The sequence below is a fragment of the Rattus norvegicus genome, chromosome 5, assembly GCF_021556685.1.
Source record: "Rattus norvegicus strain SHRSP/BbbUtx chromosome 5, alternate assembly SHRSP_T2T, whole genome shotgun sequence".
NCBI lineage: Eukaryota > Metazoa > Chordata > Mammalia > Rodentia > Muridae > Rattus > Rattus norvegicus.
Genome location: NC_141538.1, coordinates 29,327,824 through 29,349,946, shown reverse-complemented (window position 1 = coordinate 29,349,946; position 22,123 = coordinate 29,327,824). Strand labels below are relative to the sequence as shown.

At 46.1% G+C, this 22,123-nt stretch overlaps 1 long non-coding RNA gene across 1 annotated transcript; it reads left to right on the top strand.

Moving 5' to 3' along the window:
• Window positions 1-6,944: 6,944 nt before the first annotated feature.
• Window positions 6,945-15,664, top strand: LOC102555924 (uncharacterized). The gene is made up of 6 exons (XR_015620703.1): window positions 6,945-7,108; window positions 8,465-8,702; window positions 8,993-9,122; window positions 11,364-11,562; window positions 12,560-14,173; window positions 14,304-15,664. It is a non-coding gene; the product is annotated as an uncharacterized LOC102555924 (long non-coding RNA).
• Window positions 15,665-22,123: the final 6,459 nt, after the last annotated feature.

The window sequence follows — 22,123 nt, the reverse complement described above, 5'->3', positions numbered from 1 at the left end:
TGCTGGGATTACTGGCATATGCCACCATGCCCAGCCATTTGTTTGTGTGTTTTTAGACCGGGAAGCAGTCAATTTGTAGTCCAGGTTGGCCTGGAATTCACCTCTTGGCAATCTTCCTGTCTTAGTCCCGCAAGTGTGCAGTGTTATGCCTAGTTACTGTATTTTGCTGGTAGCTACTTTAAAGTCTTAAGAGCAGACGGAATGAGTGACAGAGTGTTAGAACAGCTTTCCTTAGGGCGGATGCTTGGGTGTCAAATGACCTTCAGCAAGTCAGAGATGCCGGGCTGAGCCATGCAGATTGGTAAAAGACACCTTTGCCTGCTAGGTCTCCTCAGCCATGATTTAGAATCTTTAATTTCATCTCCTGCAGAGTGACTAGAATCAGATGCGTTCACACGGTATGACAACATGAGGGATATCATATCTAGTTTGCTCCCGAGTAAGAAAAAGAAATGAAAACATGTCCTTAAAACACATCCTTTTAAATTTTATTTTAATTTATTTTTTGAGACTGGGTCTCACTGAGTAGACCAGGCTAGCCTCAGGTTCACTTGTCTCTGCCTCCTGAAGGCTGGCGGTGTCCACCGCTGTCCCTGGTGAGGTCGTCTGTGTGTGGATGACACATGGTCTCACATACTGCAGTCAGGCAGGTCTGGAACCTATTTTGTAGCCCAGGCCTCAGACTCACTCTCCCACCTCCCAAGTGTTGGGATTATAAATGTGAACCACATCCAGGTTCTTTTTAGCATTTAACACAAATATAATGTTTAAGCATACACTTAATGGATAAATGTGGATTTTTCTTACTATGTGACAAGGAAAAACATTATTTTTATGAGCAAAAAGCTGATAAAGCTATCAATATACAGATCTGTTTTCTGTTGCAGACACTTATGTTGGTTATAAGAAGCATAGTGGAGAGGGTTGGGGATTTAGCTCAGTGGTAGAGCGCTTGCCTAGGAAGCGCAAGGCCCTGGGTTCGATCCCCAGCTCTGAAAAAAGAAGCAAAAAAAAAAAAAAAAGAAGCATAGTGGAGATGTGATTTTCAGTTTTAGTACACTGTTTATACCTTACACAAACTGTTTTCCCCGGGCTGAGAGGAAGCATGCATTTGCAATAGCTTGTGAGGGCACACACTTCTCAAGTTACGCTTGAACTGCTTGTTAAGCCCACAGGGTTTCTGTGGCATCTCCAAAGGTTCCACACTTCCTCCCTTCATTGCATCTCTAGGTCCCAGGCAGGCTGGGACAGCTGCTGTTCCCTGAGAGTTCTTCGATGCTTCCCCCCTCCAGCCCCTGTTCCCACTGTCCCTGCTGCCATCTGCTCACTCAGCCCTCGGATGGGTTCTTTCTCCTTGGGAGACCACCTCTTCAAAGCCTCCCGCCTCCTCCAGAGCTGCAGCAAGCCCATGGCACTGCCTTTTGCCTTACCTTATAATTACACTGCAGCTGTAGCCGTGTCTCCTTGCTGTGCATGAGTATTTTTAAACGCCTTCCTTAGAATCTAACAGCGTACGCACAGAATAATCGGATAAGGTTTAAGGGTGTGTGTGTGTGTGTGTGTGTGTGTGTGTGTCTGTCTGTGTGTGTGTGTGTGTTGTTTTTCTTTTGTTTTTTTTTTTCCCAGAGCTGAGGACCGAACCCAGGGCCTTGCGCTTGCTAGGCAAGTGCTCTACCGCTGAGCTAAATCCCTAACCCCTCTGTGTGTGTGTGTGTGTGTGTGTGTTGAGACAGTCTCATTACATAGCACCGGCTATCCTGAAAGTCACTGTTAGACTTCATTTGCCCTTTTGTAGACTGGTTGGTTCCCCTGCTCCTTTCCCATCTCTTTACTAGCCTTCCCTACCTGTGCCTTCTGCCTGAGTATACTCTTTCCAATTTCTCATCACATGTGTGCTGTGACCCTCTCCAGTGCCCTTGAAACCACTTTCTCCTTTTTTTTTCCCACTTTCTCCTTCTAATAGTCCTTTCTCCTCTGTCCCTTTGTCCCCTCTCCCTCTCTCCTTCTCTCCCTTTCTCCCCTTTCTTCTCCCTCTCTCCTTCTCTCCCTCTCTCCCTCCCTCCCCATCTCTCTTTCTTTGGTTTGAGGGAAGGGTATCACAATGTAGCCCAGGCTGGCCTGATACTCTCTACTTAGACCAAGCTGGCCTCAGACTCACAGAGATCTGCCTGTTTCTGCCTCCCGAGTGCTGGGATTCCAGACGTGTGCCCCACACCCTGCCCCCTTTCTAGTTTCTTGATCTACATCCAGTTGGTGACTCCCAAGTATACACATGTATAAAATTAGAAGCTTGGACCTGTGTAGGAGAAACCACATATAATGCTTGTCTCTCTGCATCTGTTGACACCATGCTTTCCAACTCTCTCTGTTTTCTGCCAATTTCATTTTTCTTTATGGCAGGATAAAAATCTGTCCTGTGTATGCGTAGAGGTCAGAGGACAACTTGTGGTAGTCTGTGTTCTTTTTCCAGTATGTTGGGCCTGGGGATTGAACTCAGGTGATCAGGCTTGACCACAAGCACCCTGTCCTGGAGAGCCATCTCATTGGCCCACATTTATTTTCTTGACGCAATCTTTTATTCTAAGACAGGAGGTGGTGGCCCATGCCTTTAATCTTAGCACTTGGGAAGCAAAGTGGGGAATCTCTTGTGAGTTCAAAGCCAGCCTGGTCTAAAGAGCAAATTCCAGGACAGCCAGAGCTACATAGAGAAACCCTGTCTTGAGAGACCAAAACCCCAAAAAACAAACAAAACAAGACAAAACCCACAAAAACAAAACCCCCAAATCTTTTATTCCTAAAATGTTAATGTGATTTGATATTTAATAAACAGAGTATTCTTGATTGTATGAGTATAAAGTAGATATAAGCAGTATGATCATGACAGAAAACAGGCACCAGGCATGGTGGTGTATACATCTGTACTCCCAGCCATTTGAGACACTCAGGCAGGAGGCTCACAAGGCTACACAATGAGACCTTATTTCAAAAACAAGCAAATGGCCCAAACACAACAATAGAAAAAGGGAGGGGTTTCCATTTTATTAGTTAGTAATAGGCTATGTCAGTCTGAAAGAAATACTTTATAAACAAGTGAATAAATAAATATAGGAATGAAATATCCTAATAATAATAGCTATTATTATTATTAATGTACTATGCCTTATGGAGTTTCTTGTGTAGGATCTAGTTATTCTTCTCCCTCTGTGTGATTTCTTTAAAACTATGTGTGCACTGTTATAGTTGGTCTTTTCGTGGGCTGGCCACATGACTCATGCTACCAAGACTGACAACCCAAGTTCCACCCATGAAGCAATTCTTGGCACATACGTGATAGGAGAGAAATTACAACTGAAAGCTGTTAGTTAGCCACCATGTGTGACCTAGTACATGCTGACATACATAAATACACGAAAAATAAAATAATAAACAAAAAGTGGATCTCCTCATTTGGAGGCCCACTTTGACTCTGTGTGGCCCAGATAAAGGCCGCCTTTAAGTCCGATGGGGTGGTGGCTTGACTAGAACGGCCCTCATAGGCTTATAGGTTTGAATGTTTGGTCACCAGGGATTGGTACTATTAGGAGGTGTGGCCTTGTTGGAGCAAGTGTGTCACTGGGGGCCGGCTTTGAGGTTTCAAATGCTCAAGTGAGGCCTGGTCTGTCTGTCTGTCTGTCTGTCTCTCTTTGCCTCTTGCCTGCTGATTCAGATGCAGAATTCCCAGCTCATTCTGCTGCACCATGTCTGCCCACACACCACCATGCTCCCCGCCATGATGATAATGAACTAAGCCTCTAAACTGTAGGCCAGTCCCAACTAAACGTTTTCCTTTATAAGAGTTGCCATAACCCTGGCATTTCTTCCCAGCAACGGAACACTGACTAAGAGAGCCGTTAATCTCTTTTCTGATGTTCAGGAATGTTTTTGTTAGTGAGAATAACGATGACAGCGCCACTCTGCCGTAAGTGGGCTTATTACATCCACTTCGGTCAGCCCTTGAGGACGTCTGTAACATTGGAGGGCAGAGCTGCAGACCTCTTGTCTAGTAGGTGGCAGACCCAAGGTGTGGCTCTAGGGCTCACATCCCTGCACCCAAGCTAAGAGGCTGTTCAGTTGTGCAAATCTTTGTGCTGTGAGGAACTCCTAAAGGTTTGTGTCCTGGACCCTATTGGTGGATTCAGTCTTGGCAAGCTCCCGCTGGAGGACCTCAACCCTTCTTTCCCTTGTGGCTGGTTTTCTGGGGCTTCCCTTGTGTTCTCTATGCATTTTATCCATCATATTTGCATACCACAAACCTGTTTTTGCTGGTTAGAACTTCCTTAGGAGAAAAGAATTGTATGCTGTTAAAGTAAACTGTCTCCTTAGCTCTGCCATGATCACCAAAACACCCCCCAAAATGATCTAAGTAGAAACCAATATGCTTGCTACGGAGAACCTATTTTGAGGTAAGCTTCTTCCTTTCAGGACTAGACTGGGGCCATCAACTTCTTCTACGTGGGAAAATGTCACAACGTCATGACATCACATTGAGCGCTGTACCTCCATTCTCCTAAATGACAGAGCATCTGCAGTCAATGAACAAGAGCTTTTATTTTATTTTTTATTTTTTGCTAGACACTGTTCTTAGGCTCTGGAGTCACAGCGGTGATCAAAACAGTTTGACGACGTGCGAATGCTATGGGATGATAAAATTTAATGTCATATAGTCTACACTCTGTGCTGACAAGTGAGGTAAAGTACTAGGGATGGAAACAGATGGAGGGAAGTCAGTTTTGAGGCTTAGTGTGTACATAACAAGCACTCATGACTACCAGGATGAAAGCCTAAGATTGACAGGTGTGGTAGTACATGTCTATAATCTGAACATTCAGGAGGCTGAGACAGAAGAATTGGAAGTTCGAGGCCAGCTTGAACTGCATAATGGGATTCTGTCTCATTAAACAAAAAAAGAAAGAAAAGAAAGAAAAAGAAATTGAACCCATGAGTCATCGAGACAGCTCAGTGGTAAAGGCCATTGCTGGCAAGCAGGACAACCCAGTTCCATTCCCCCAGGACTGACGCCGTGGAAGGAGACAGTGTACTTAAGTTGGTTTCTGAGTTCCATGTGCAGACGAGGTTTCTATTGCCATGGTAAGACACTGACTAAAAGCCACTTGGAGAAGAGATTGGTTATTTTATCCCACACTTCTATGTAACGGTCTGCCATCCAGAGAAGCCAGAGGCAGGCACTCAAGGTGGAAACCCGGAGGCAGAAATTGATGTAGAGACCACGGAGGAGTGCTCCACAAGGCACACAGCCTGCTTTCTCATAGCACCTTAGAACCACCAGCCCAGGAATGGCGCCACCCATTATGGGTTGGGCCCTAACCCCTCCCACATCAATCACTATTGAAGAAATGCCCCCAGAGACTTGCCTACAGGCTACCTTGAGAAGGCATTTTCTCAACTGCAGTCCCTCTTCTCAGATTACTCTAGCTTGTAACAAAAGACTAGCCCCACATACACGGTGGTGCCCCCCCCAAGTAGATGAATAAAATAATAACAGGAATTGGGCTTACTATCCGAAATGAGAATCAGCTATTATAATTCCATTCTGAAGGGCGAATGAATACTTGAGTAACTCATGTTTGAAAGAAAGCACGTCTTCAGTCCCAGACAAACTTGAACCTCCTAGACTTTTTTTTTTAAGATTTATTTATTTATTATATATGAGTACACTGTCTCTGTCTTCAGACAGACCAAAGAGGGCATCAGATCCCATTACAGATGGTTGTGAGCCACCATGTGGTTGCTGGGATTTGAACTCAGGACCTCTGGAAGAGCAGTCAGTGCTCTTAACCACTGAGCCATCTCTCTAGCCCACCTCCTAGACTTAAAAAAAAAAAAAAAAAAAAAAAAAAACTTGCCTCAAGAACTTGCTTACTGCATTCACCAGGAATGATAGTTTTCAAGGTTAAGTTTACATACGTCTTTTAATTAGTGAATTTGTTAATATTCCCCCTTGCAGACTGCTAAAGAGAGATGGATCTTGCGCTGGGGTGACAGAGACTGAAGACATTTCTTAGTAAATTAGGCATGCCATCAGTGGCCATAATTGGGAAGCCAGCCAAGACGTAGCTCAGCCAGGACGTATTCCAATTTATAGTCCCCCTGTGTCCCAGTCTGTCATCAGAAGGGTGGCTTTGAAGCCTACTGCTTGGAAGCTATGTTTGGTCGGAGGGCAACCACTAATTAGGACGTTATGTATCTGAAGACTGTAGCTCTTTTCAAGCCTTTGCCAACTCCTAAGACAAAGAACTCTGAAAGGCAGGATTGGGGCTTGCTTCCTGGCACTGGAGTGCCACAGAACCAGGCTCAAATGTGGCTGGCAGGGAGAGGCTTCCCAGCCCCCACCACAGTCTTCTCTATGAAGGGCTAGACCAGCACCGGCCCTGTACTGTATTCTTGTCTTGCTTTACCTGGGTCTGCATCTCAGGCTAGTTTGGGACCCCTTAAGAAAGGTCCTTCTTACTTGGGTGTGGTGATATAGGCTTGTCATTCCGGCATTTGGGAGAATGAGCAGCTGGGAAGTGAGTTCCAAGTCAGCATATGGGCTACAGGAAGAGGTTATCTGAAAAAAGGAGAGGAATTTACTTATCTGTCCTTTAACTCACAGCCGGACACAGGGCTAGCTTGGTGACTTGCTTGCTGAACTGAATTTGGTAGCAACACCTATCTGACTTCACTGACTCTTGGGGGAAGATGGCTTCAACAGTTGCAAATCCAAAGAGGCATTTATTTTTGTGGCTCAGTGGTGGAGTGTTTGCCTAGCATACAGGAAGCCTTATGTTTTGTCTCCAGCACTAAAAAATATAATGGCGCAGGCTTGTAATTCCAGTACTGGAGAGATGAGGTGGACACTGAAGAATTAGAAGTTCAAGGCCATCCTGTCAACCTTTGTGTTCAAGGCCTGCCTGGGATCAATGAGACTCCTGTCTCAAACCCCAGACCAAACCAGACCAGACCAGACCAGACCAGACCAGACCAGACCAGACCAGACCAGACCAGACCAGACCCGAGACTGCTTTGTGCTGACAGTTCATTTCACGAAGTGGAGTGCCAAGGAAACCAGGTGCTGTTCTTGCTTCACAGCCACTCCGTGATGTGACAGGAGGGGTGGCTTGCTTAGTCTCGTGTTCCAGGTGCCAGCGGGTGCAGGGTTTCCCTTTGAAAAGACATCTGTGCCACCTCCCTGCGCGATGCTGTGCCTTGGCAGAGCCCCCAGCCTCTCGTTGGCACAGGATGTTTTCTTGATTTTCACATTATCCCAGGAATGTCTAGCAGGCTCCCTCTTCAGAGTGCAGAGTTTGGTCTAGCCACGGTGACTGTCACTCCCCACACCTCTTTCCTACTGGGGAGGGGGTGTATCTGCATCACCCCCTGGAGGAGAGACCTCTGCCTGCTTTTCTTCAGCCTTGCTCAGGGAAGCTCACAAATCGAAAGGACACTGTTGCGGTTGCTGTGGAACGAGACGCCCAAAGCAGCCTCTAATGAAATTTTAGGCCAGCAAAGGCCTGATCGAGCATTAGTAGCTCTAGGACTATAACAAGAGAAAGATAAAAATAAATAAAAAGCAGTGAGTACACTGCCTATGTCTGTGGTCCTGGTCACCCAGAGACTAACACAGGGCAACACTTGGGCCAGGAGTTTGAAGCTAGAGTGTGATTTTGACACTGATTGTTTTCTTCACGTTTGTTTATTTATTTATTTATTTATTTATTTATTTATTTATTTATTTATTTATTTATGTTGCATCCGTGCCATGGCCTATGTATGGAGATCACGTCATGACAACCTGTCAGAGTTAATTCTCTTTTTTTTTTTTTTTAGTTCTTTTTTTCGGAGCTGGGGACCGAACCCAGGGCCTTACGCTTCCTAGGTAAGCGCTCTACCACTGAGCTAAATCCCCAGCCCCGTTAATTCTCTTCTTTTACCATGTGGATTCTTTTTTTTTTTTTTTTTTTTTAAGACTTGTTTATTTTATGTATGTGAGTACACTGTTGCTGTCTTCAGAGGGCATCGGCTCTCATTACAGATGGTTGTGAGCCACCATGTGGTTGCTGGGATTTGAACTCAGGACCTCCGGAAGAGCAGCCAGCGCTCTCAACCATTGAGCCATCTCTCCAGCCCTACCACGTGGATTCTCATGGATTGAACTCAAGCTTGGTAGCAAATGCTCTTACCCACAGAACCGTCGTGCCAGCCCAGAGACCCTGACATTTAAGTAAAAACAAAACAGAAAACAGAACCAACCCAGAAAGCGCTTCCTCTCACTAGAATGGAATAGAAACTTCCATATTGGGGAAGCCACAGGGTGCCATGGAGATGTGCTTTATTTAGTGAGCGTCTCACTTAGGGTTTCTATTGATCTGACCCAATGCATGACCAAAAGCAACTTACTGATCTCTCTTCCTCTTCCACATCGTAGCCAGTTATCAAAGGATGCTGGGTTAGGAACCTGAAGGCAGGGACTGAAGCAGAGGACACAGAAGAACACCGACTCCTTGCATCTTGATCAGCCTAGATTCTTAGACCAACCAGGACCATCTCACCAGCCAACACCCTGTCTTTTATTTTTGAAGTTGGTTTCATTTTGCCATGCTGTGGGTCAGGATGACCTTGATTTCGATATCCCAGCCACCACCTCCTGAGTCCTGGCATTACAGGTTAGCACCACCACGCCTGTTTTGTTTTTAACGTCCCCAGCAACATGGACTGAATGGTAGAGCCCCATGCATCAAATCCTTGTGCTATACGGGGACATTGGATCAAGCTGCAGAACCTGCATTTGCATGGTAACCCCGAGTGTGAGGATGTGGCAGTCAGAGGGACACAGCCAACTTCAGCCCTCATTCAAGATGCAGGGGCTCATTGGAACCGGGTGGACTGGTAGGAATAGTACAACCAGTGTGCCCTGCCTGACTGCCCCTTTTCTTGTCTCTTCTACTTCATGAAGTCTTTAAGAGCCTTGACATTCCAGAAAGCATCCGGGACTGGACAATGAGGTTCAAGACAAAGCCAGCTTCAGTGATGCCGGCCCTCACCATGGAAGGGAACGTGGACAGAATTCACCAGCAATTAATCAGGTCAGCATCCATTCAGCTCCAGGTCTAAGCAAGGCTAGGAATGAGTAACGAGGAACCCCAGCCACTCTCTTCGTTCTGACTGAGTGAACCAGTAACCTCCACCACACCGGCACCCATCTTCTGTCTCCTGGCACACGGAGGGAGAGCCAGGAAGAAAGAGTAGGCGGAGGCTGCACTTTCAAATTTAGACCCTTGGAAATTTAACAGGAAGCAGGGACATGCAGCCATGGCCTGAGCTAGACACTTACAAATGTGGCCTTTGCAAAGCCACCAAAGTTTTCGTTTCACTTCTTCTCCTCTGGCAGCCATACAAATTAAAAATTAACAAGTGGAATTTGAACTTGTGTAAAAAAAAAAATGACTCAAGAACAAAGTCCCAGAAGTCTTCTTGTAATTTTTGTTAACTGATTCACTTAACAGGGGGAAGAAGACACAAAAGCAAGGGTTAAGCAGGAAATCTTACTTTTTTCTAGATATTTTCATCTTTGTATCTATTGAAAGTTATTATATTGATCAAGAAATGTATTAGAAGCTGGGCATGGTTGTGTACAGGGTCCTGTAAGTCCAGCACTTAGGAGGCTGAGGCAGGAGGATGGAGGGTTCAAGAGGCAGTCTGGACTATATATAAAGTTTGCAGTTCAGTCCGTGTTTAGCAAGTTGTGGGGGGTTGGGGGGGGCTGAGACAGAGAGAGTCAGAGAGACAGAGATGGAAAAAAGCAGAGAGAGAGACAGAGAGAGACAGAGAGACAGAGAGACAGAGAGACAGAGACAGAGAGAGACAGAGAGACAGAAAGACAGAGACAGACAGAGAGAAATCAGACAGACAGAGGAAGAGAGACAGAGACAGGCAAAGTGAGTACTGATTTTGAGAAGTAAACAGAAATTACTAGATACTCCTTGGAGAAGGACTTGGTATCTAGGAAAACCGTTAAGATGACTCACTGAAGTGTGCTGTCTTAATTAGGGGTTCTACTGTTGGGACAGAACTGTGACCAAAATCAACTTGAGAGGAAAGGGTTTATTTCTTTCTCTGGCTTGTAGTCCATCTTCCCAGGAAGTCGGAGCAGGAACTCTAGGCAGGAGCTGATGTAGAGGCTGTGGAGTGTCTGCTTATAACTGTCTTCATGGCCTGCTTTCTTACAGTATCCAGGACCACCAGCCCAGGGGTGGCACCATCCACACAGCTGGGCCCTCACATCAATGCTCAACCAAGAAAATGTGCCAATTCAGTGAGGGCATTTTCTTAATTAAAGTTACCTCTTCTAAAATGCCTCTACCCCGGTTCAAGCCAGAACAGTGCCCTCCCCGACTGCTGTTAATCTGGGTTGAGCTGGGCGGGATGAGACAGCCTTGGTAGAAGATACCTCAGGTATCCACTTTCTCTGAGGAGACAGGGGCATTCAGTTACAGGATGGTGGGATACCAACCCCCTCCAACCCACACCTCCTCTGGCTTTGTTTTAGGTGCGTGGCGAACTGACTTATTCGTACATGAAAATGTGAAAGGTTTGGCTGGAAAGCTGATTTTAATGCAGGCTACTGAACTTTCTTTTCTTTTCTTTTTTTTTTTTTTTTTTGGTTCTTTTTTTCGGAGCTGGGGACCGAACCCAGGGCCTTGTGCTTCCTAGGTAAGCGCTCTACCACTGAGCTAAATCCCCAGCCGCTACTGAACTTTCTAAGGGCTACGGGAACTAAGAATTTATCTAGACCTTACAGATAGTGAAATGACCTTTTAAAATAAATCTTTATTATCTATGTATCTATGCATCTGTCCGTCCGTCTGTCTGTCTATCGACAGGGTCTCAGTGTGTGACTCTGGCTGTCCTGGAACTCACAATGTAGATCAGGCTGGCTTTGAACTCATAAAGTGCTCTCCCTGCCTCTGGGTCCTGAGTGCTGGGGTTACAGCAGTGCACCACTCTGCTGGAAGGGTGAGACCACCTTTGAACGAGACTTGTTTCACATCATACAAGCAGAGAAGTCTGACTGGGAGACACCCGAGCTCCGCATCTGTTATCCAGCTGCTAGCGCCTCCCATTTCTCTCATTTGTCCTCAGCTTTCTCCTCTTGATATTTTCTGGCCATAAAAAAAAAAATTAATATGTCAACGTCTGAAGCTGAACCCTTTGTGCCACTCCAGTTTTCATTCCCTCCCTGGTTTATTTTTGACGCCTTGACACTTGGCAATCTGACATGCTAATTAATTAATGTCATAAAGCCCGGCCTTTTGTTTTTTCTGCAGATGCGTCTGGTGCACACAGCAGGTGCCTCATAAGCACCTGAATGGATGGACAGTAGCAGACACTGTAGCTCACACCCACTTCATGCCTTTAGTTTTATTCCGAGCTGCTCACTGTGGGGTGATTGGCTTTGTGGTGGGCAAACGGTGAGGGGATACAACTGGCGTCCTCGAGGAATGATCAGTGCTTGCAGAGAGCCTGGTAAGTGTCCAGCCAGCGCCTGATTTTATGCCCTGCCGGCATCTCAGAAGTCTTCATATATTTTTTCTTTTTCTCGAACACCCGGTCCTCTTGCTTTCACCACCTGAGTGCTGCGATGACAGGCAAGAGCCACCACACCCAGTGTAGTGGCACCGAGGATCCTACTCCGGGCCTCCCGCGAGCTAGGCAAAATCTGCAAAAGCCCTATCAAGTGAGCTAGCTGTACGTGGTGCAACAGGAATAGCTTTTCAGTCAGCCAGCCATGTGTGGACTGTAACAAGACTCACAGCAGGCACAAAGTCCTACTTAATCGTTAATCCCTGCTTAGGGACAAAGGGACAGTTGAATTCCTGGAGGAAGAGATAGCCAGTGCCTGCCCACCTGTGGCTCTCACATGCTGGGGTTTGTGACTTGAGCCGACTTCCCTCAGAGGCTCAGTCACAGCCTTAGCTGGAGGGGTGAGCAGCCAGGGAGGGGGGACTTAAGTTTGGAACAGGAGTTGTCCCCATGGGGTACTTCTCTGTCGCCCCAACTTGGTGTGTTTCATGTAAGTGCACGGTATCACCTTCAGCATCAGCCAGCCAGTCCAGGGGCACCACTCAGACTTATCTGAAAATTGTGGGTGGAGACCTTTCCCGACACATCCTCTTGGCAGACCGCTTCTGTTGTGGGAGGAGGAAGTGGTAACCCAAAAAAACAACTCAGCCCCCTCCTTGTGACAGCAGCCATCTGCCACCAGACAGGAAGTAAAACATCACCCCCTCGGGGAGACGGGAGGTGTAGCTCCCCTGCTGTGCCCTTACTCTGGTGTTGCACCCCAGAATTCATCCATGTGGCTGCAGTGGATCACTGGTCACAGCCAGTGCCCACGTCGCCGCAGTAGGTGAGGTTGGTCTGTCCCAGAAACACTGCTCTTCCTGGGAGCTGTCTTCAATATAATCTCTGAACCCCGAGGAAACAACAAAGTCTCATATTATCTGTTTTTCTTTCCTTATAGGAGAGGGACACCAGCCAATGTTCTCAGAGCCTAGCGTCATGGTGCACACACATAATCCCAACCCTTGAGAGGATAAGAAGGCAGACCCAAGAGCCTGAGGCCACCTGAGCTGTATAACAAGAACCAAAGAAGCTACAAAGACAAAGCTCAGCGGAACAGTACTAGCCTAGCATGCCTGACGCCCTGGATTCCTATCCCCCTGCACTGTCAAGAAAAGAGACCCCTGAAAGCCCATTCCAGCACATTTCTGTAACATCACCCAGTTCAAGTGAGGAACCATTCTCAGTATCAGGGACTTTTCTAAAAGAAAAATTTCCTAGGAAAAAGTTTGGTCTCCCCGAGAGCTCTCTGTAGCTGGAAACATTGATAGACAAGTAGTCTTGTTTAACAGAGCTCCGGCTAGGACTAGCAAGCTCCCCACTTGGGCACCCTTCGGACCTTAGCCCTCTTCTGGGCTGTGGTGGATAGTCTTCCTGTGGAGCAGAGGAAGACCTGAGCCAGTGAAGTGTATTTTGACACGGGCATGGCTGTGTCAAGGAAGCCCAAGGCCTTGGCCCATGGGACAATTGACAAAGCCATCCCTCCTATGGCTCATGCTCAAGAGAAATAGCCAAGCTTTTCTCAGGAATCTGAGTGTGAGTGGTTATGGATGATTGATCAAGGTATGCAAAGACTTGGAACTATGGCTTCCTTCTCCTGGGTGTTTACAGCCTGAGACTGCTGACTACAGAGACCTCCCAAAGAGACAAGTTAACCTTTGCCCACCCCTTCCCCGTGCTGTACCTAATTAGCACATTGGGGATACAGCTTGCTGTTAGCAGAACCCTTCCTGGTCCGAGCTTTACTGCATGAGTGTCTGTGTGTCTGTCCTTTCCTCATTACTATGGTGCCACTCCTTGCCAGGGTGATTGGACCCAAGCCATGAAGGTTGGGTGGGATTGGATTAAGAGCCCCATAGAGAGATGACGTCTAATCTTCTGGGCGTGACCCTGTGAGTGTTTCCAGAGAACAATTAGCACGTGGGTGAGTGAACTAAGAGGGTAGAGACTCTGTGTGAGACTGTGATGACGCCACAGGCTTTTACAAATTTGTCCAGATGTGTAGACTATAGAACACCATGAGCGGAGTCTAATGAACATCAAGTACAGTGAGTGACAGTGGTGTGCTGTTATGAGTTCATCAGTAACAAATATATCAGTCTGATGAGGACGCTGATATGAGGATGCTACACATGGGTGGAGGCAAGGAACATATGGGAAATTCCAGTACCCTTTTTTTTTTTTAAATTCAAATTTACTATCAACATAAACTTGCTTTAAAATTGTAGTCTTGGTCTGGAGAGATGTCTCAGCAGTTAAGAGAGCTGGCTGCTCTCCCAGAAGACCTGGTTTGGTTCCCAGTACCCACACGGTGGCTCACAGCTAACTGTAGCTCCTGTTCCAGGGGAGCTGATGTCTTCTGATCTCAGTGAAAGTCAGGCATGCATGTGGTGTCCAGACAGGCATGAGTGCAAAACACCTTAAAAAAAATAGAATAATATCTAAGAACTAAATAAAAAGAACTGCTCTTGACTCTTATTGCTTGTAATCTTTAAAAAGAAACATATAATTTAAAGTTTTTGTTTTTTTTTTAAAACTTTTTTTTTTTTGTTTGGTTCTTTTTTTCGGAGCTGGGGACCGAACCCAGGGTCTTGCGCTTCCTAGGTAAGCGCTCTACCACTGAGCTAAATCCCCAGCCCCTAAAGTTTTTGTTTTGTGGGTAGAGGGTTTCACTCTGTAGCTCAGATTGCTTTGGAACTCCCTATGTAGTCTAGGCTGGCCTTGAAATCACAGTAATTCTCCTGCCTTAGTCTCCCGAGTGCTGAGATTGCAATTATTAGCCCTACATTCCCGGAAGGCACGGGGATTCTTGTGCTCATGGATAAAGAAAAAGCAGGAATGTTAAACACGGAGCTGTCCCTTCAAAGGAAGGAACGGTATGACTTAACCATCCACAAGGCTCAGAGCAGAGTAGTTAGTAGGTCAGTGGCCTTCTGCACTGTGTGGCCAAGACAATACTGGATCCTCCCCCAGAGCCTTAGTGTGAGCGTGTCAATCTATAGAACCCATCTTTATAGAAGTTGTCCCATGTAGTCAATCTATAGAACCCGTCTTTATGGAAGATATCACATGTCCTGTACAAAGAGTTTTATTGTGCATGCAGGATTGAGCTAGTTATCACCAACAACATTTTCACAAAAATGAAAATTGCCTTCCACAGATCGTTATTCTGCTGGCCATGGTGGTCACAGAAACCCCCTCCCCTCCAACATATGTGAGTTAAACAGGACCAGGACTGGGGGACTGGGGGATGTGGTGGTTTCACAGTACACAGTGTTGTAGAGTTAAGGAAAGGCATCAGACAAAGGCCAGTCATGGCCTTTTCCCTGAATCTTCCTGCCCTGGTGGCCTTGGTGTATCTTATCTCTGCAACCTGAACGTCATAGCTGCGTTCCCTGTCGCTGCAGACGGTTGAGCCCTTCTGGTCCCACTCAAGCCCTAATGGCATTTTTCTGTAGAAGTGAGACTTCCTCGGTCCCTTATGGTGACACATGTCTGTAATTCTAGTACACAGGAGGATAAGGATGGAGGATCATGAGTTCAAGTCTAGCTTGAGTTATAAAGCTGTAACCTTGTCTCTAGAATAAAATGGATCTTGTAGTTTCGAAGAGATTTTGACACTTGTCTGGGATTCCACAACTTGCTCTCACTTGAGTTTCTACACAGTGCTCAGAGCCAGGCCAGTCTTTAGCGTGTCTCCCTACCACACATGGGGTTTCCTTCTTGCTGGAACCTGAGAACAGTTTGGATCTGTTAGCCTTGGCTTCCAATCCAAGGAGTCTTGAGTGTGAGGCAGTGAAGGAGGTAGATATATTTTATGTAAACATGCATATTTTTATTTTAAGCAGCACGGGTGGAGTATAGGCAGAGAGGGGAAGTGCTGATGACTGACAAGATTTACGAGAGGACAAAGAACAGGAAGCTTGTATCTCATTTCCTCTTCCCAGTGGTCACTACAGTCTCTAGAAGTCTCTTTTAATAGCCTGCATTTCAAATGTTTCGTTATACAAATAACATTAAACACAAAAAAGAAAAACAGCCAGTGTTCCATTGCTTGGCTCCCTAGTGTTACTATTATGAAGTACTTTGTGGTTTTTGTTTTTGTGTTTCTCACTCAATGTGTATAAAAGACAACTACTGAATACATCAGTCCCCTCCTACCCACCCCACAGGGATACGTTTCAAATTCTCCAATGGATACCTGAAGCTTCGGAGTACTGACTCTGGGAATGTGATTTCCTATGCACACGTTTCTATGGCAGAGTTTACATTAGGCATAAGGGATAGACAAGGGTGACATAGTAAAATTGAGCAAATTAATAGTATACTGTAGAAATAATTGCAGTTATGCGAATGATGGTCTTTCTCAAAATATTTTACTGTATTGGATTTGATTCTTTTGTTGCAACTGAAGCCCTGGAAAGGTAGGCTAGAGATAAAGGGCACTAGATACATTGTAACATAAGCATTTTCCTAGAACAAGTCACACAGCACAAACTGTCCTGTGAGGGAAGAGATAGCACAGCACTATACAAGTTCTGTATTTTAATCTTTCTTAAACACGGGGCTGGAGAGATGGCTCAGTGGTGAAGAGCACTGGCTGCTCTTCCAGAGGCCCTGAGTTCAAATCCCAGCAACCACATGGTGGCTCACAACCATCTGTAATGAGATCTGATGCCTTCTTCTGGTGTGTCTGAAGACAGCTACAGTGTATTTCTATATAATAAATAAATAAATAAATAAACAAATATTTAAAAAGATCTTTCTTAAACACATTGATGAAGAATACGACCACATATCGGCAACCTAGCCATATACTTCAAAGAATGTACCGTTACCAGGCGAAATTCATTCTAGGAATGCAGAGACAGAAATCCTCTCCTACACCCGACCTTATTCGAAATCCAGTGATCATTTTGATACTGAAAAGTTGTATAAAACCATGCCATGAACTGAAAATCTCAGTGAATCCTGTTTAATAGCCATACTGAAGCGCTCCTGCTGTTCTGTCTTCTGAATGTGCCAATCGATACAGAGAATGAGACTGTTGGTAAGGGGAGATGGCTCAGTGGTAAGAGTACTTCCTGTACAAGCACAGGGACCAGAGTTCAAATCCCTAGCACCACAGGGAAGAGCTATGCATGGCTACAAGTGTGCCTATAATCTCAGCAATGTGTGGGGCAGAAACAGGAGGATTGCTGGAGCTAGCTGGCCGCCAGTCTAGCTCAGGTTCAGTAAGAGACTCTGGAATAGCAGGATACCCAATATCCTCTGAGTGAGATCAATCAGGGAGAGAGAGGGAGAGGGAGAGGAAGAGGGAGAGGGAGAGGGAGAGGGAGAGGAAGAGGGAGAGGAAGAGGGAGAGGGAGAGGGAGAGGGATTCCTTGGTTTAAGGAAATTATTGTTAAACAGGATGAAACTAGGCAGAAGGCAAAATAGCTTCATTCAAGGGTGACATAATAATCTTTTAGAAATACTAGAGTTTAATGGAATACACAAATACAAAATAAATGTTTAAAAATAAGAGTCACATATTAACGATAACAATTAGAAAGGACATTCTGTCACAATAGCAAAAGCAAAAGCAAAAGCAAAACAGAGTGTAGAGAAATATGCATAACTGATCAGGAAAACCGAAAAGAGTGGAATGAGGTCTTTATGAATCTGTCCTGGAGGAGCAACAGCCTGAGGGCAGGAGGCAAGTCTTACTGGATGGGAAGACCTGGTGTTAAAAAGAAGCCCGTTCTCAAACCAGGCCATAAATGGCAGAAAATGCCAAATGTATTACTCTTACAGCCTTTTATTTCAATGCTTCCTCACTCCAACGCTGATCAGGGCACACCCTAATGAGTGTCATTTCTTGCTAAGTAACTGAGGCTGGCTTTGAACTCACTATGTATTCCAACTGACCACAGATTTTTGATTCCCTACGCTCAGCTTCAGCCATCTATTGCAGTTTCTGCAGTAAAGCTGAACCCTCTTGCTCTTTATTAAAAAACAAAACAAGGGCTGGAGAGATGGCTCAGTGGTTAAGAGCACTGACTGCTCTTCCAGAGGTCATGAGTTCAATTCCCAGCAGCCACATGGTGGCTCACAACCATCTGTAATGGGATCTGATGCCCTCTTCTGGCCTGCAGTCACATATGCAGGCAGAATGCTGTACATAAAATAAATAAATAAATCTAAAACAAACAAACAAAAACACGAAAATAAGTGGACAATTATAAAACTCAAACATGAAAAAGTACAGAAACGCAAGTGAGTATTTCTAGTGTTAAAGCACAGAAGACCTGACAGTGAAAGGGAACTAACTATAAAGGGCGATTGCCGATTCAAATACATAACTTAAAAAGTCCTTTACATATCAGACGTAACGAGCAGAGCTAAAATACAAATGAGAAACTAAAAGAATTGCCAGCACCATATATGGATGGTTAATGGCTCTAATACATGAAGAAATATAGAAATTAATAAAGATGCATTTTTAATTTAAAATGTAACTCCCCCCTCGCCCCCCAAAGGCAACCATGGAAGGTTTCAGAACCAAAATAGAATCCCTTATGTCAAACCCTAACATCCTAGCCAAATGGAGTTGAGACTGTGGAGGGATATTCCGGATATCTGGGTGTGCTTTGGGCCTCTTTCCAGTGTTCTGACTATACTAAAAAGCATACGATTTTTTTCTGTCTTTTTTTTTTTTTTTGTACAATTTTAAGGTTATATCAATCAGTTACACAGTTATATCCTTCGTGGTTACCTGGGAACTTTTATGCATACGTGATCTTTCTCAGTCCAGAAGTTATACGAAGCTCATTTGTATATGTTTTGTGGTATTTTGGTTACATTTTTACAACTATCAGGATGGACTTTTAGCTGTGAGGTAACATGCCATTTTAAACTCCTATTGTTCCAGGTTTTCCTGTTCTTACAGGTTTAAATAATCCATCAGTTCAATGTTAGTTCAGAGCAAATACTTTATCACGTGTCCTTGCTTTTGTAAGACATTTGTAGACAGGTGTGCTGGTGCATGCCTTAATCCCAGCACTCTGAAGGCCGAGGCAGGGGGATATTTCTATGAGATCCAGGCCAGCCTGGTCTACATGGAGAGTTCATGTCTTTAAGAAATGTTTGTTGTTGTTGTTTATTTATTATATATAAGTCACTGTGTCTGTCTTCAGACACACCAGAAGAGGGCATCAGATCCCATTACAGATGGTTGTGAGCCACCATGTGGTTGCTGGGAATTGAACTCAGGACCTATGGAGGAGCAGTCGGTGCTCCTAACCATCTCTCCAGGTCCCTAAGAAATGTTTTTAAGCACAGAGTTGTGGACATTTCCTCCTCCCCTTTCTCCCTCCTCTTCCTTTCTTTCCTCCCCCCTCTCCTTTCTTCTATACAGTTTTTGAGAGTCCATGTTGGCCAGGCTTGCCTCTCTGAACTCTGATGGCTATAAAGCAAAAGGCTGATAAATCTTGACCCTCTAATAATCCTCATGCCCCAGCCTCCTGAATGCTTTGTTTCTGGGGATCGAACCCAGAAATTCACACATGCTAGACAAGCCATCTGCCAGCGGATCTAAGTTTCCAGCCTTCAATTAGAGTTTTAAGGGAAATTAACTAAGCCCTCGATGGGTTGGAGGGCAGTGATTCATTGGTTTGCCATTTGCAAGGGATTGGTGGTCTCCTGGCTCCCCCATGGGCCTGGAAAGCGGACTCAGTGAGAAGTTGGTGCTGACAGGTACTCGGTCAGTCTGCCTTGGTGAAGGAAGGGGCCACAAGCCAGGAATGACAAGGAAACTCCCTGTGGGGATGCATAAACCAGGACTGTATGGGGCACAGCCTTATTTTGAAGTTTTGCTTCTGGCTAGATTAGCCGCAGGTGATGTAAGGTTTGTTATGACACAGATCTCTTTGTGGGTGAAGGGCACGTGGGAGAACTGTCTGGACTTGTGCTCTTAAGTTCTGCTTCCCTTTTGATAGCAAGAAGCTACCTTAGTAGGAGAGCGCCGAGTGTCTTGGAACCCCAGCGGCTGCGAGGAGCAGAAGAAAGGCCAGGCACCCTAGAATAAGGCAGATCTAGCTTTGGTTTCTGACAGCTGGGTGATCCTGGACGTCTGTTGTAACCTTTCTCATTATTTGAAATGTGGATAAAGGTACTCGATCTGACGGGGCTTCGGTTGGTGTTCATCGAGATAACAACCAACGTGCTTGTGACACAGTCATGCTTACCAAATGGCAACCGTTGGTCATAATAATACAATTGTTGCATGGTAGTGGGGGTTCGGTGCCGAAAAGCAACAGAAATAAAGAGCTGTCCCAGTGCCAGGCACCTATGGCTCCTGGTGGCTGCCTGTTGTGGTTATTATTCAGGTTACTACTGGTACAGCAGCCTGGCACTCCTCATGTTACCCTCAAGCACTTGGTGCAAGGACGTCAGTCATGAGCTACGCTTGGGGGGTTTGGGCGGCGTCTCACCTGCTTGCCTAGTGCTGTTCCCTGAGCTCTGCCCCAAAAGCTCAGCTTCCTCACAGACTCACCTTTCCCAGTCTTAACACACAGGACCCCACACAGTGCAGGTACAATCTCAGTGTCTACTCCACATCCTGAGCACCAATGATAAGGAGGAGAAAGAATGAGTCCTCCCCTGGAACACAGTCAGTTCTAGATTCTTGTTCCCTTTCAGCTGTGATGAACTGTGGAAAACTAAACTAAGCAAGCCAGGCTACTCTCGAGGTAGGTATGTCTTTTCTCCTCATTCCTGAGAGAGAGAGAGAAGGGGGGAAGGGGAGGGAGAAGAGAGAGAGAGAGACGGGGGCTGGAGAGATGGCTCAGTGGTTAAGAGCACTGGCTGCTCTCTCAGAAGTCTTGAGTTCAAATCCCAGCAACCACATGGTGGTTCACAACCATCTGTAATGAGATCTGATGCCTTCTTCTGGTGTGTCTGAAGACAGCTACAGTGTACTTAGATATAATAAATAAATCTTTTGAGAGAGAGAGAGAGAGAGAGAGAGAGAGAGAGAGAAAGAGAGAGAGAGAATGTGTAGTTGGGTGTCTCCCTCATTTGATGCCCCACCCCCACCCCACGATTTTAAGGCAGGGTCTCTCATTGACCTTGAAACTCTGCTAGGCTGACATGTGACCAAGCCTCAGAATCGTGCTGTTCCTTGTAATTCTTGTAAGGTAATGGCGTGGATTGCAGGGGTTCCACTATGAGGAGCTCACGTGACTGAGCTCACGTTCGTGGCAAGCACTTTACCAAGTGAGCCATCCCCCCCCCCCTCCCCCGGCCCCAGTATCTTCTTCAGTAGATACATTGTTTGCTGGAACTAGGTCTGCGTTTGCTAACCTGACACTTCTGCCTCATCAAAGGTCAATTTCCTTCCCTCCTTGAAGCCTGTAAGTATGACTTTGTAGCCTTGACCAGCTTCCAGGTGTCGGGAAAATCCCATTTGTCTGTGGTCTGGCTGTGGAAAAGTCCCGAGGGCTCATATGTTTAATCACTTGGTGTCCAGAGCTGCTGGCATTGTTTTGGGACTCATGAAATCGTTAGATTAGATTTAGGTCCCGAGAGTGATAGCCCAACCCTGCTTCCTGACCCTCCAAGGTGTGAACAGGCTTTGCCCACACAGTCCTGCCGCCGTGGATGAAACCACCTCAGCTGCTGTACCGTCTGTGCCCCGATGGACTAACCAGAAGCCTCCCTTGAGTTGATTTGGTTAGGGATTGTGCCATAGCCAAGAGAAGAGAAACCATGGCACCACGAATCCCCATGAAGTGTACAACCGACGCGTTTGTTGGACAGATAGAGAAGCTTCCCTGAAGCAAGGGCTCATGTTCTGAAGTGCCTGGGCGAGGTCAGGCTGCTCAGGACAACCTGCTGGTGTTTGTTATGGATGCCCTGCAGTTTCCAGGCTCCCTTTCAGAATGGAAAAGGCATAGGGGCAGCATTTGAATGTTCTCAGAAGCTTACTGGAGTACCTGTCGCCTTCCCCTGGGTCTCTAGGCATGCCAGGTGGTATAGGGTAAGAGCTGGGTCACAGCCAGGGCAGAGAAGAAAGCGGGATTATCTATGGCCTCGGGCTCCCGTCCCTCCCAGCTCAGCCCACACCTGAACACAAGGGAACACTATTCTGGTTCCCCTGAGACCGGAGACTCCAGAGTGCCCTTGGGGCCCGCAGCACTACAAAAGGGGCGGCAGGCAGCAGCTTTGGACGACACCTCCACAGATCCACATATTTGATGTGAGCATTTGATGTGTGCTCCAGGGAAGAAAAGAGACCTCCCAACCTGAGGAATCCACCTACTACCTCCATCGTCTTGACAGCTGCTGAAGCCAAGGAAGGTGGCACCCTGGCTGTGGTCCCTGTCTCCAGGGCGAAGGAATGAGCCGCCCACCAGAGCTGAAGTCCGTAGCAGATAAACAGAGCACTAGGCTCTGCGTTGGTGGTCAGGGGTCACAAAGACAT